General features: G+C 48.8%; 1 protein-coding gene across 1 annotated transcript in view; it reads right to left on the reverse strand.

The window, feature by feature from the left end:
- NKD1 (NKD inhibitor of WNT signaling pathway 1) overlaps positions 1–13,372 on the reverse strand; it is a 109,421-nt gene that overhangs the window by 46,087 nt on the left and 49,962 nt on the right. The gene's annotated exons all lie outside the window — the stretch shown is intronic.

The following is a 13,372-nucleotide window of genomic DNA, read 5'->3' on the forward strand; positions in this document are numbered from 1 at the left end:
ACCTGCGGGGAGGTGGGCCAGAGAGACTTTCAAAAAGAGAAAGCCAATGGTTAATATTTCATAAATTAATATCCAACTATTCTTTGTTATTCTTCCTTTTTGGAAAAAAATAACCATTAACGTGACTTTTACATCTTTTCCTATGAGTTGTTTGTCGGGGGAAACATTCTGCCTACTTGTCTTAAAATTAGGTTAATTCGATTTCTCTCTCAATGTGCCACTTCAGTAATGATCTTTCCCCCTTCCACCCCAATTATTTCCAAGAGAGGGGGTGTTTGTTGGTGGTTTGGGGTTAGGATACCTGTCTTAAAGGCTTGTGAACTGACAATTGGCTGGGAAGCTGTTGACAGCAATTCCTACCTTTTTGTGATATATAGACAGTGATGACTCATCAGCTGCCAATTAAATCTGCTCTTGGTGGGGGATTATGACATGTATTATCTCTGGAAGACGGACAATCCTGAGGTACAGGTGCAGGCAATGCATTTAAGAAGAAATAAATAATCTCCCGTTATTCAAAGATCTTCAGAGAAGGAAACCAAACTGCTCTAACTCTCCCCACACGCATTCTCATTCTATTTTTCCTCTCTCTCTCTCTCTCTCTCTCTCTCTCTCTCTCTCTCTCTCTCTCTCTCTCTCTCTCTCTCTCTCTCTCTCTCTCTCTTCCCCTCTAGCAAATGCTGCTCTTTGAACAGAAAGTGCTTTGCAGTAGGATTCCTAAGCATTTAGTACAGTGCTCTGCACACGATAAGCACTCAATAAATACTACTGATGGATTGATTGATTGATTGAACCCAGGACTGACTCGGAGGGATTCAGAGGTCCTACAAGCCAGAATCCTTTCTAAGAAACCCAAGCAGGCCCCACTGAGTGCAGTGCTTGGCACACTGTAAACACTTAACAAATACCATCATCATCATTATTATTATTATTACTATGTGCAGAGCACTGTACTACATGCTTGGGAGGTACAATACCACGATAAACGGACACATTTCCTGCCCACAACGAGCTTAGCTGGGAGAGGGTTTGAATAAAGGGAGCAAGTCAGGGTGAGGCAGAAGGGAATGGGAGAAGAGGAAAGGAGGGCCTAATCAAGGAAGATGTGCCTTCAATAAGGCTTTTAAGTTGGGGTTAGGCTCAGGATCCTGGAATGAGAGGAGAGAGTGAGCAATCGGGAGAACGAGAGAAGCAGCACAGCCTAGTGGATAGAGCACGGGCCTGAGAGTCAGAGGACCTGGGTTCTAATCCCCACTCCGCCACTTGCCTGCTGTGACAACCTGGACAAATCATTTCATTTCTCTGTGCCTCAGTTACCTCATGTGCCAAATGGGGACTCTATACCCATTCTCACCTCTTACTTAAAACTGTGAACTCCATGTGGGACCTGATTAGCTTTTCTCTACCCCACACTCAGGACAGTGCTTGGCATATAGTAAGCATTTAACAAATACAAAATTATTTCAACTGCAGAGGCTCTGGGGCCTGGGCCCGTTCCCTCACACAGACTCCCGGGGCCACCTTGAAGCAAGCAAATCCAGGGGGTTTGTGGGTTTTTGTTTTTCTGTCTTTGAGACTTCTTGCTCCCGAACGTGACACCATCCTCGTCCACCTCCCTGACAGCTCTCGGTCCGTCACTCTGCTGGCTAAGAGCTAACAGATGTGAGGGCCACAGACTTTCAAAGCAAATGGGTGAGACCTACATAGCTCACTGCAGCTAATGTATTCCAGGAATGTTTGCCTCTCGGGGAGACACCGGGGTGGTAAATCGAGGAAAGGGGAGGGAGGAGTTTGGGGGGGGGGAGGGGGAGAGGGGAGGGGCCAGCCAAATCACCTTTAAAGAGGAAACAACAGTCTTCAAAGACCCAGGGAATTCTTCAGCAGGTGAGTTCTTCCCCAAACACAGAGGCAAATGGACAGGCCCTCAGAATTCCCAGGGATGAGAATAATAATAATTCTAGCATTTCTTAAATGCTTACTATGTGCCGAGCACTGTACTACGTGCTGGAGTAGATTCAAGGTAATCAAGTCCCACAAAGGGCTCACTGTCCAAGTAGGAGGGGGAATAGGAATTGTATCCCCATTTTGCAAATGAGGGAAATGAGGCCCAGAGACGTTAAGTGACTCACCCAAGGTCACAGAGCAGACAGGTGGTGAAGCTAGGATTAGAACCCAGGTCTTCTAACTCCCAGGCTCGTGCTCTTTCTACCAGAGCACGGTGCCTGCACAGTGGCAGAGCAGGCAGAGGGGCACCCCTGGAGTTCTGCTCCTCTGGAGCTGGGCAAAGTCAACTCTTCCCCTAGATGCTCAGATTGCATTTAGACACAAAACAGCCCCACCCTTTCCTTTCCAGAAACATCCCTCAGCCCACATCTCTCCTCTCCTCAAAACCCTCCACTGGCTTCCTGTGACAACCTGCAACGAACAAGGGAAGCAGTGTGGCATAGTGGCTAGAGCACGGGCCTGGAAATCCGAAGGCCATGGGTTCTAATTCCGGCTTGGCCACTTGTCTACTGTGGGTTCTTGGGCAAGTCACTTCACTTCTCTGGGCCTGAGTTATCTCATCTGTAAAATGAGACTTGAGATTTTGAGCCCCACGTGGGACAGAGACCGTATCCAACCTGATTTGCTTGTATCCACCCCAGCACTTAGTACAGTGCCTAGCAAATACTAAGTGCTTAACAAATACCATTATTATTATTATTACAAAGCCTCCTCATCACCAGCTTCAAGGCTGTCCACCGTCTGGCCCCCCTTACCTACCCATTTTCTTAATCCACTATTTCCCAACTTCCTCTCTTTCTTCTTCCCAAGCCAACCTTCTAGCTGAACCTTCCTCTCCATTCCCCTGCTTCAGTTCAGCTCGGAACTCTCTCCTGACATGAGACAGGTCAGTTCTCCCCAGAATTTACTGAACGGCATTTGTTAGGCACTTACTATGTGCCAGCACTCTACTAAGCACTGGGGTAGAGACAAGGGTGTCAGGTTGGATCCAGACCCTATCCCTCATAGGGCTTACATTCATACTTCCCATTTTACAGATGAGATAACTGAGGCACAGAGGAATGAAGCGACTTGTCCAAGGTTATACAGCCAAATGACAGAGCTGAGATTAGAACTCGGGTCCTTCTGACTCCCAGGCCTGTGCTCTTTCCAATAGGCCACACTGCATATTAAAATCCGTCCTTCAACAAGTCTTCCGTGACCCACCTCCTAGCACCCTGAACCAAAGCATCCCTTCAGCCATTCTAGATATATAGTTACCTCCAACTATTCATTTTGACCACTCTAATGGTAAATATTTGTATATGTCCCCTTCATCACAGCGTGAGATCCTTGTGGTTAGGGAATATGCCTCAGATCCCAGGCTTTATTTAACATAAACAAACAAGGAAGTCCCAGCTGCCCCCCACCCCCCAGGTTTCTGTACTTCCCAAGTATCTAGTGCAGTGCACTGCATCAAGTAGGTGCTCAATAAATGCCACTACTACTATGACAACCTCTAATGCCCACTGCGGGCAAGGAATGTTTCTGTTGTACTATTATATGGTTTTCTCCCAAGCGATTAGTAGAGTGCTTTGCAGACAGTAAGCACTCAATAAATACCACTGACTACCGTTACTGCTCCTCATCCTCCTACTATTCATTCATTCAATCGTATTTATTGAGCACTTACTGTGTGCAGAGCACTGTACTAAGCGCTCGGGAAGTACAAGTTGGCAACATATAGAAATGAACCCTACCCAACAATGGGCTCACAGTCTTGAAGGACTATTACTATTACTACTCCTGCTACTTCTAGTGCTACTGCTACTACTTCTATTCTTCCTCCTCTTCCTAATACTATTACTGCTACTATTGCTACTGTTGTTGTTGTCTTATGCTGTCGAGTCGTGTTCGACCCACAGCGACACCATGGACACATCCCTCCCAGAACGCCCCACCTCCATCTGCAATCGTTTTGCTAGCGTATCCCCAGAGTTTTCTTGGTAAAAATACAGAAGCGGTTTACCATTGCCTCCTTCTGCGCAGTAAACCTGAGTCTCCGCACTCGACTTTCTCCCATGCCGCTGTTGCCCAGCACAGGTGAGTTTACTATTGTGAAAAGCAGCACGGCGTAGTGGATAGGGCGTCATCCTGGGAGTCAGAAGGTCATGGGTTCTACTCCCGGGCCTGCCACTTGTCTGCAGGATGACCGTGGGCAAGTCGCTCAACTTCTCTGTGCCTCAGTTATCTCATCAGTAAAATGGGAATTGAGCCTGCGAGCCCCATGTGGGACAGGGGTTGTATCCAACCTGATTTTCTTATTTCCACCAGTGTTTAGTACAGTGCTTAGCACATAGTAAGCGCTTAACAAATACCATAATTATTTATCATTATTGTTATTATTTACAACTACTACTACTACCATCTCAGCCTTCAAAGGTGAAAAACAAGAGAGGGGAGAAGAGGGTCCCAGAGGGTCTAAATGATCTGTGGCAGTCAGAGTGGGACCCCCCCCTGCCCCCACCGCCCCAAGGAGCCCAGGATCATCAGGTCCCACATAAGGCTCATAGTTTAAGTGGGAGGGAGATCAGCTATTGAATCCCCATTTTGCAGATGAGGGAACTGAGGCACAGAAAAGTTAAATGACTTGCCAAAGGTCACATAGCAGGTAAGTTGGGGAGCCAGGAGGAGAACCCAGGTCCTCCGGCTCCCAGGTGGATGATGATGGAGGGACTGTTCATGGCTGATCTCATAGATACAGAAAGCCTGAGAGTCACTACTACATTACCAGGGTCAGGAAACAAAGCAAAGCTCCTACCTAGGGAAGATTCCCTCCCAGTCCGCATCCCCATAGCCACCCCCCTCCAAGATAATCCAGGCTAAACAGAATGGACCTCCCACAGCCTCAGATCCCAGGCTTTATTTAACACAAACAAACAAGGAAGCCCCAGCTGCCCCCACCCCCAGGTTTCATTTTTCAGCCTACCCCTTGCCCCAGGTTATTTTTCTTGCTCTGCCTGGTTGTCCCTGGGCAGTTTCTAGTCCTCCTGAGGAATCCTTCCTGGCTCCAGCTTCTGAAGACCACCAGCCTCCCCTTCAAGGGGGGGCCACCATCCAGAGTCCTGGCAAGATTACAGCAGGTGAAAGGTGAAGGCACCCTGATGCCACAGTCAAATCTCAGCCTACACGGGTAACTCCAAGCCAGACACAATGGTGCCGGAGAGGGAAAATTTGTTCCCACTCACCCACCTTGGGGTGATTTCTTCAGTCCCTCCCAAGCCTCTGAACTAGCTTTCCCTCCCATGACACCCTAAACACTCCACTTCTCAGGACTGAGCTCCTTGAGAGCAGGAATCACTTATACCTACTCTCTTGTACTCACCAAGCGCTTTGTACAGTGTCCCACACGCACACTCAGTAAATATTCAGTAAATACCACTGATTGACTGAAAGGCAAAGGTCATTGAGGATGCTGGACCTGTGGAATTCTTGATCCTTTTTCCTCTCTCTCTCAAACAGTGTTCGGAAACCTGCTCTATCTCAGCCTTTGCTTGGAATTTCTCTCTCTCTTCCTCTCCCAGTGCTCAGAATCTTTCTTTTTCTCTCAGCAAGTGCTCAGTCCTCATCTCTCTCTCAGCCAGTGCTTAGATTCTTCCTCTTTCTCTCAGACAGTGCTCTCATGTCTCTCTCAGTCATTGCTCAGAATCTTCTTCTTTTCTCAGACAGCTCTTGGAGTCCTCATCTCTCTCTCTTAGCCAGGGCTCAGAATCCTCCTCATTCAGAGTTCTCTCTCTCTCTCTCTCTTCTCAAGGTCCTCATCTGTCTCTCCATTAGTAGTCAGAATCCTTATCATTGTCAGCCAGTGCTCCTCTCCAGCTCCCAATTTACTTGCTATTGCAGCCCCGTCCCTTTCTGACATCAGATGGGGAGTGTTTTTATCTGCCGAGCAATTGACCTCCCACCATTTCAGGGGGCCCACTACCTTTCTCTCCCTTGTCTGCCTCTTGCAGTTCAGTAGCTCCCATAATACCTGGCAATGCCCCTAGCCAGGAACCAAGGAAGGTGGGAGCAGCAGCAGGCCAGGGATGCCATCCCTTGACCACTGGCCTATAAGGGATTGATGGTGTTCTGGCTAAAGCCCAGATGAGGCCTCTGAGGCTGTGGAGGTCACTCACCCCTTCAGGGGGAAAAATCAACGGAGACACGTGAAGCTGCTCTGCCCCTGTCCCCACTGCCACAGCCCAGTAGGCAGACCAGGAACGACAGGTTGCAGGTCAGACTGGCAGAAGCTACCCAGAATCCAGCCCTAAGCTCTGACTCTAGGTGGGAGATCTGCAAGTTCTGGTCTGGGGGTGGAGAGGGCTCCAGGGGGGCTGGGAATGCGGGGAGAGGGAGGTGTCACTGGGGAATTTAGGCCTGGATTCTGCCAGGACACTCCCTGCAGGGCAGGGGTGGGAATTATTTGTCAAGCAGGATTCCCAAGGAAGAAAGAATTTCCTGCCTCAGCACAGCCCACAGCACAGTCCTAAGCACTCAAGCTGGCTTCTGGTCTTCCCATCCATGCCTGCCTCCTCTCCTCTTCCTCCTCCTCCTCCACTTGGCTTCATACCCTTTATTCCCTGCACCTTCGTCACCCTTCCCCCCCCCCCCCCCCCCAGTACTTATGTACATCTCCATAATTTATTTTCATGTCTGTTTCCCCCTCTAGGCTGTAAACTCCTTGTGGGCAGGGAACTTGTCTACCAATTCAATTATATTGTACTCTTCCACATATTTAGTACAATCCTCTGCACAAAGTAAGGGCTCAATAAATATCATTGATTGATTCCCTTCCTTTTCTTCCTCCTCCTGTTCTTGCAGCCCAACCTGTGGCCCACTGCTCTTCCCTTCACTGTCACCCCAACACACATACAGTGGTTTTGTATGTGTTTGTGTGTGTATGTTTGTGTGCGTGCACACATAATTCCTTTGGCCTCCATGTCACTGGCTCGGGGTGCCCCTTGGGACTTGACAACTTCCTTTGCATTTCAACCATGCTTCTACCAATATCCACTCACATTTCCCTTCCCAACCTACAGGCATCTGACCCTGAAACTCTTCCATTCTTTTCCTACCTAAAATCCTTCTGGTGCCAAGAGGTAGAGATGCCACAAACAATCCTCTAATTGGGGGACCGGGGAGTGGAAGAGGAGGGAGGATTGAGTGAGAGAGAGACAGAGACAGAGACAGTTCTCATCATTTCCTTGCCATTAAATTCTGTATCCTGTTGCATGTTTTCTTTTCCTGTTCTATGAGAAGCAGCTTTGCTCAGTGGAAAGAGCCCAGGCTTTGGAGTCAGAGGTCATAGGTTCAAATCCCAACTCTGCCTCTTGTCAGCTGTGTGACCTTGGGCAAGTCACTTAACTTCTCTGTGCCTCAGTTACCTCATCTGTAAAATGGGGATTAAGACTGTAAGCCCCCTGTGGGACAACTTGATCACCTTGTAACCTCCCCAGCTCTTAGAACAGTGCTTTGCACATTGTAAACTCTTAATAAATGCCATTATTATTATTATTAGGAAACACACACTGATGCTGGGGATGTTTCACGTTCACCAAATGATAGAGGGCGAGGAAGAGAAAAAAGCACAAGAAAAATAAACTTCCACCCCCCCATATCGAATAATAATAATAATAATAATAATAAACAATTGTAATATTTAAGCACTTACTATGTGCTAAGCACTGTCCTTCTCCTCCCACCGCATGACCACAGGTAGTCTCCATGGCATCACCATGAAAGAGAATCTGGAAACTGGATTTTTAGGTTTGACAGTTAACTGCAGGGGGAACCTTGAGTCAGTTTTTTAACCTCTCTATTTTTCCTTTTCTCTAAGGACAGGCTAGTTCTCTAGCCTGATTATCTCACAGTACAGTGATTTCATGACTCAGTGATGGCTTGGGGGCTCACTCTGAACTGGGGATGGCCATAGTAATCTGGATTGTAAGGTACCACTCAAGAGACAGTTTGAGGGTAAAACTCCCTTTCTACCCCAGGAAAAAACAACAAAAAATGATGAGTGGAAGGCAACTACAGTGCCTCCTCTGAGCTCTTGAAACAACAGGCCATTTGGGGCACAAAACAAATTATTTTAAAAAAAGATTTCTGCTGCAGAGTTGAACATCTGGGTCCCTGAATATATGACCCGGGGGAAAGAATGCGTCCAAAACTGTGAACCCAGCATTTCAGAAAGATCACGCATCTTCCAGACTTTCCCCTTGGCTTAGACTGAAGTTGGTTCCCACTGGAATTTGAAAGGGAAAAGAGATGAAAAAGTTACACACAAAGATGCTCTTGGTCTTGGCGATTCATCCTTCGAGTGCTGCCTTCAAGAGCCTCCTCGCAACAGGCCTCCTTCTCTCCGGCCTCCAAAGAGGATTTAGCGGCAATTAAAATTCCTTAGATTTCTCCCAACTATTTTTATCTGCCAGAGCACTAATCAACGTTGGCTCACTGTATGGCCCCAGCCCTCTCCCGGACTGAAGTCTCCAAGACTTAAGCTGCACTGCACTTTCTGGTGTGCAAGCGCTGGCTAATTATCTGGGAGGAAATGAAGCTGAGGCGATGGGGGGGTGGGGAGGGGGCAGGGAAGAGGGAGGCGGAGCCAGGCTAACATACACCAGCTGGGCTGGGATTTCACTCTCAAAATGCGTTTTCCTCGGTTGCCAACACCGATCTGAATATGCTTCAAGATCCCGGAACTTAAGCTAGAAACTCAGGAGCAGTGGGCTGGACTCTATTGAGATCTCTCCATCCCCTCCCCACAGAGGCCTCTGCCACGCATCCAGCTGGATACCAGGCAGTCCAATTTTCAGTTAGTCTTCCTCTGTGGGTACGGATACGGTACTGGACACCTTTATGTCCCCTATTTTTATTTCAGTGTCCAGCCTCCCTCATTTTCATCCCCCGCCACCAAGCCCCACAGATTGGAAAGGGCACCCAGGTTTATAAGGGCATTGGAGAGAAACAGGATGGTTTGGGACCAGGAGAGGGAAGGAGGAGGATGTTTGCCCTTCTTATGGATAACCAAACTGTGGCATTTGTTAAGTGCTTGCTAGGTCCCGAACACAGTACTAAGCACTGGGCTAGATACAACCACACTGGACACAGGCCCTGTCCCACATGGAGCTCACAGTCTGAGGGGGAGAAAGAGTATTTCATTCGTTCATTCAATCATATTTATTAAGCACTTACTGTGTGCAGAGCACTGTACTAAGTGCTTGGGAAGCACAAGTTGGCAACATATAGAGACGGTCCCTACGTGCTTGGGAAGTACAAGTTGGCAACATATAGAGATGGTCCCTACTGAACAACAGGCTCAATTCCCGTTTTCAGAAGAGGAAATGGAAGCACAAAGAAGTGACTTGCCCAAGGTTACTTAGCAGGCACATGGCAGAGGCAGGATTAAAACCCAGGGCTCTGGCTGCCAAACCCGGGCTTTCTCCGCTAGGCCAGGTTTGAAAGACCTAATGCAAACACAAAGATCAGGGGTGACTCGTATCCCCAAAGTGTGGGGAAAGGGTTTGGGCCCCGCTCATCCCTCTTGGCCTGTGTTGCTCCCTGGTCCTGGAGCTTCACTAGGGCAGGTCCCAGTTCTGGTGGCAGCAGATCCTTCCCCACACCTCCCACCCTGCCCACCTGACAACCAGGGCATCGATGCAGTAAAGAAGTGCTGAACCTGGGGGTAGCACTTGCTGTGACTCCCTAAGGAGCAGAGACCACAGCTGCTGCAGGAATCACACCTGCTCCAGGGATCTCAGCCTCTGCAGGGACCGCCGCTGATGCAAGGATGGCGATTGTCGCAGGCAATTGCAGTGTCAGTGGGCTCAGTGATTAGGGGCAGGGTAGCCCCCTCCTTGGTTATCCCTAGGGATGGACATAAACTCTTTGGTGAGGGCGGGTGTCTGTAATTGGAGAAAAAGGTGCAGCGACATCATCATAATAATAACGGTATTTGTTAAACACTCTCTAGTTGCCAACTGCTGCATTAAGCACTGGCGTAGATACAAGATAATCAGTCTAATAGGAAGGAAAACAGGTATCGAATCCCCATTTTTCAGATGAGAGGGAACTGAGGCCCAGAGAAGTTGAGGCTCAGTGACTTGCCCAGGGTCACACAGCAGTCAAGTGGCAGAGCCAGGATTAGAGCAAGGGTCCTCTGAGTCCCAGACCTTTTCTCTTTCCACTACGTCTTGCTGCTTACACAAAAGCGTAAAAGAGCCTGGCCTTGAGTGCCAAACAACCTGGGTTCTAATGTCATCATCATCATCATCATCATCATCATCAATCGTATTTATTCAGCGCTTACTGTGTGCAGAGCACTGTACTAAGTGCTTGGGAAGTACAAGTTGGCAACATATACAGTCCCTACCCAACAGTGGGCTCACAGTCTAAAAGGGGGAGACAGAGAACAAAACCAAACATACTAACAAAATAAAATAAATAGAATAGATATGTACAAGTAAAATAAATAAATAAATAAATAGAGTAATAAATATGTACAAACATATATACATATATACAGGTGCTGTGGGGAAGGGAAGGAGGTAAGATGGGGGGGATGGAGAGGGGGACGAGGGGGAGAGGAAGGAAGGGGGCTCAATCTGGTAAGGCCTCCTGGAGGAGGTGAGCTCTCAGTAGGGCTTTGAAGGGAGGAAGAGAGCTAGCTTGGCGGATGGGCAGAGGGAGGGTATTCCAGGCCCGGGGGATGACGTGGGCCGGGGGTCGATGGCGGGACAGGTGAGAACGAGGCACGGTGAGGAGATTAGCAGCAGAGGAGCGGAGGGTGCGGGGTGGGCTGTAGAAGGAGAGAAGGGAGGTGAGGTAGGAGGGGCGAGGTGATGGACAGCCTTGAAGCCCAGGGTGAGGAGTTTCTGCCTGATGCGCAGATTGATTGGTAGCCACTGGAGATTTTTGAGGAGGGGAGTAATATGCCCAGAGCGTTTCTGGACAAAGATAATCCGGGCAGCAGCATGAAGTATGGATTGAAGTGGGGAGAGACACAAGGATGGGAGATCAGAGAGAAGGCTGGTGCAGTAGTCCAGACGGGATAGGATGAGAGCTTGAATGAGCAGGGTAGCGGTATGGATGGAGAGGAAAGGGTGGATCTTGGCAATGTTGCGGAGCTGAGACCGGCAGGTTTTGGTGACGGCTTGGATGTGAGGGGTGAACGAGAGAGCGAAGTCGAGGATGACACCAAGGTTGCGGGCTTGTGAGACGGAAAGGATGGTAGTGCCATCAACAGAGATGGGAAAGTCAGGGAGAGGACAGGGTTTGGGAGGGAAGACAAGGAGTTCAGTCTTGGACTCCAGCTCTGCCACTAGCCTGCTAGGGGACCTTGGACAAATCATTCAGTTTTTCGGGGCCTCAGTTTCCTCATCTGCAAAATGTGAATTCAATCCTTGCCCCCCCTCCTACACCACAAGCCCCATGTGGGACAAAGACTGAGTCCAACCTATCTGGTATCTACACCGACACTTAGTGCAGTGCTTGGCACAGCATGAGTGCTAAACAAATACCACAGTCTGATTCAGAACACGTTGGGATCATCAGTGCATCTCTAGCAAGGCTAGAACCAGCAAGTATCACTGAGGGCAGCAGGGAGAAAGCATGGGCCTGGCAGGCGGAAGGATTTGGGTTCTAATCCCAGCTCTGCCACTTATCTGCTGGGTGACCTTGGGCAAGTCACTTCGCTTCTCTGTGCTTCATTTACCTCATCAGTAAAACAAGGATCGAGACTGAGAGCCCCATGTGGGACATGGACTATGTCCAATCTGATTTGCTCTATCTACAGTGCTTGGCACATAGAAAGCATTTAACGCATACCACAATAAACAAGGTGATGTCCCAGCAGGCCACAGCCATGCCACGTTGCTTGGAGGTGGGATCATGGACCTCCTGGTCTCCCATTTACCCCATGGCTGGGTAGAAACACCACCTGGGCAGGCCGGGAAGTGTGGAGAGGTGAGGAAAGGTGAACAATTGTGACCCCAACCATGGCTGGGGAAAAAGTCTCAGGGGGGCAGCTCAGCATCACCCCCTCACCCAATTTCTGGCTGGTAAGTGGAAGAGGGAATCATTTCAAGTCTTTCACTTCCTGCAGCCTTGTCTCCTGAGAGACGAGTGGAGTTTCTTTAGGCTCCTGGCATGCAGGTCTGAGCAAACAAGCCCCTGCTGAGCCTCTTCTTGGTGATGCTGAGCAGCACAAGTGATATTATATTGTATTGTACTCTCCCCAGCATTGAGGACACTGCTACACACAGAGTGAGCACTCAGTAAATACACTGATTGATTGAGAGATAAGATAAGATTACCTGATCCACTGGCCCTCACCCTCTAAAGGAACACCAACACACAGGATCATGTAAAAGAGCAAATCATAATAATAATGATAATGGTATTTATTAAGTACTTACTATGTGCCAGGCCCTGTACTAAGCACTGGAGTGGATACAAGCAAATTGGGTTGGACACGGTCCCTGTCCCATGTGGGGCTCACAACCTCAATCTCCATTTTACAGATGTGGCAACTGAGGCCCAGAGAAGTGAAATAATTTGCCCAAGGTCATACAGCAGACAAATGGCAGAGCCGGCATTAGAACCCATGGCCTTCTGACTCCCAGGCCCTGTAAAGAGACACACAAACTGGACAAGGACAGAAATGGAAACACAGCCACCATTCCAGTCGGATACAGCAAGGCCCTCAGCTTGGTAGCCCCTGTGGCTCCACCATCCAGGAAGACAGTGGGCCTGGCCGCTCTGGTTAATGGACCGAGTCAGCCCAAGCCCCAGCCTCCGTTTTCCCCAAGGAGTCACGATGCCTGACTTCAATCAGCCTGTCTAAAACAGCTTTTGTTTCTCTTTTTTACCCAAATGACTCCCTTCTTAAGGATTTATGGTAACCGGATTGCTATTCTACCCAGCAGGGAGGCTGCAATCCCGGCAAATCTTTTCCACACAGTAGGTTTTCCGCTTATTGAATTTCTGGGCTCTTGGCTCTTTGGAAATGTTTGCTCTCATCGGACCTATCAGAAGGAAATTGTGAGGGGTCGATTTTGCCTCGGCTGGAGCCGGGAGGGGTTCCAGAGGTGGGCAGCGAGGTGGAATGACACCGGCAGGATCAATGCCGGGCCTCCGAAATAAAAGGAGGAAGCAAAAGAAAAGTTGGGCCTGTAAAATGAAAACAAACAAGATAATAAGAAGGAAGAAGAAAAGCTTTCCAGGACAGATGAGAGTGCTGAGAAAATGTGACCAAGAGCCCTCACTAAACAACATTTTAGCTAGATCGCCACCGCAGCCTTATTCCTGCAGCCCTGGAGGAAAGTGAAATGGCCAACAGCTGGATTCA

Source organism: Tachyglossus aculeatus, chromosome 11, assembly GCF_015852505.1.
Source record: "Tachyglossus aculeatus isolate mTacAcu1 chromosome 11, mTacAcu1.pri, whole genome shotgun sequence".
Classification (NCBI taxonomy): Eukaryota; Metazoa; Chordata; class Mammalia; order Monotremata; family Tachyglossidae; genus Tachyglossus; species Tachyglossus aculeatus.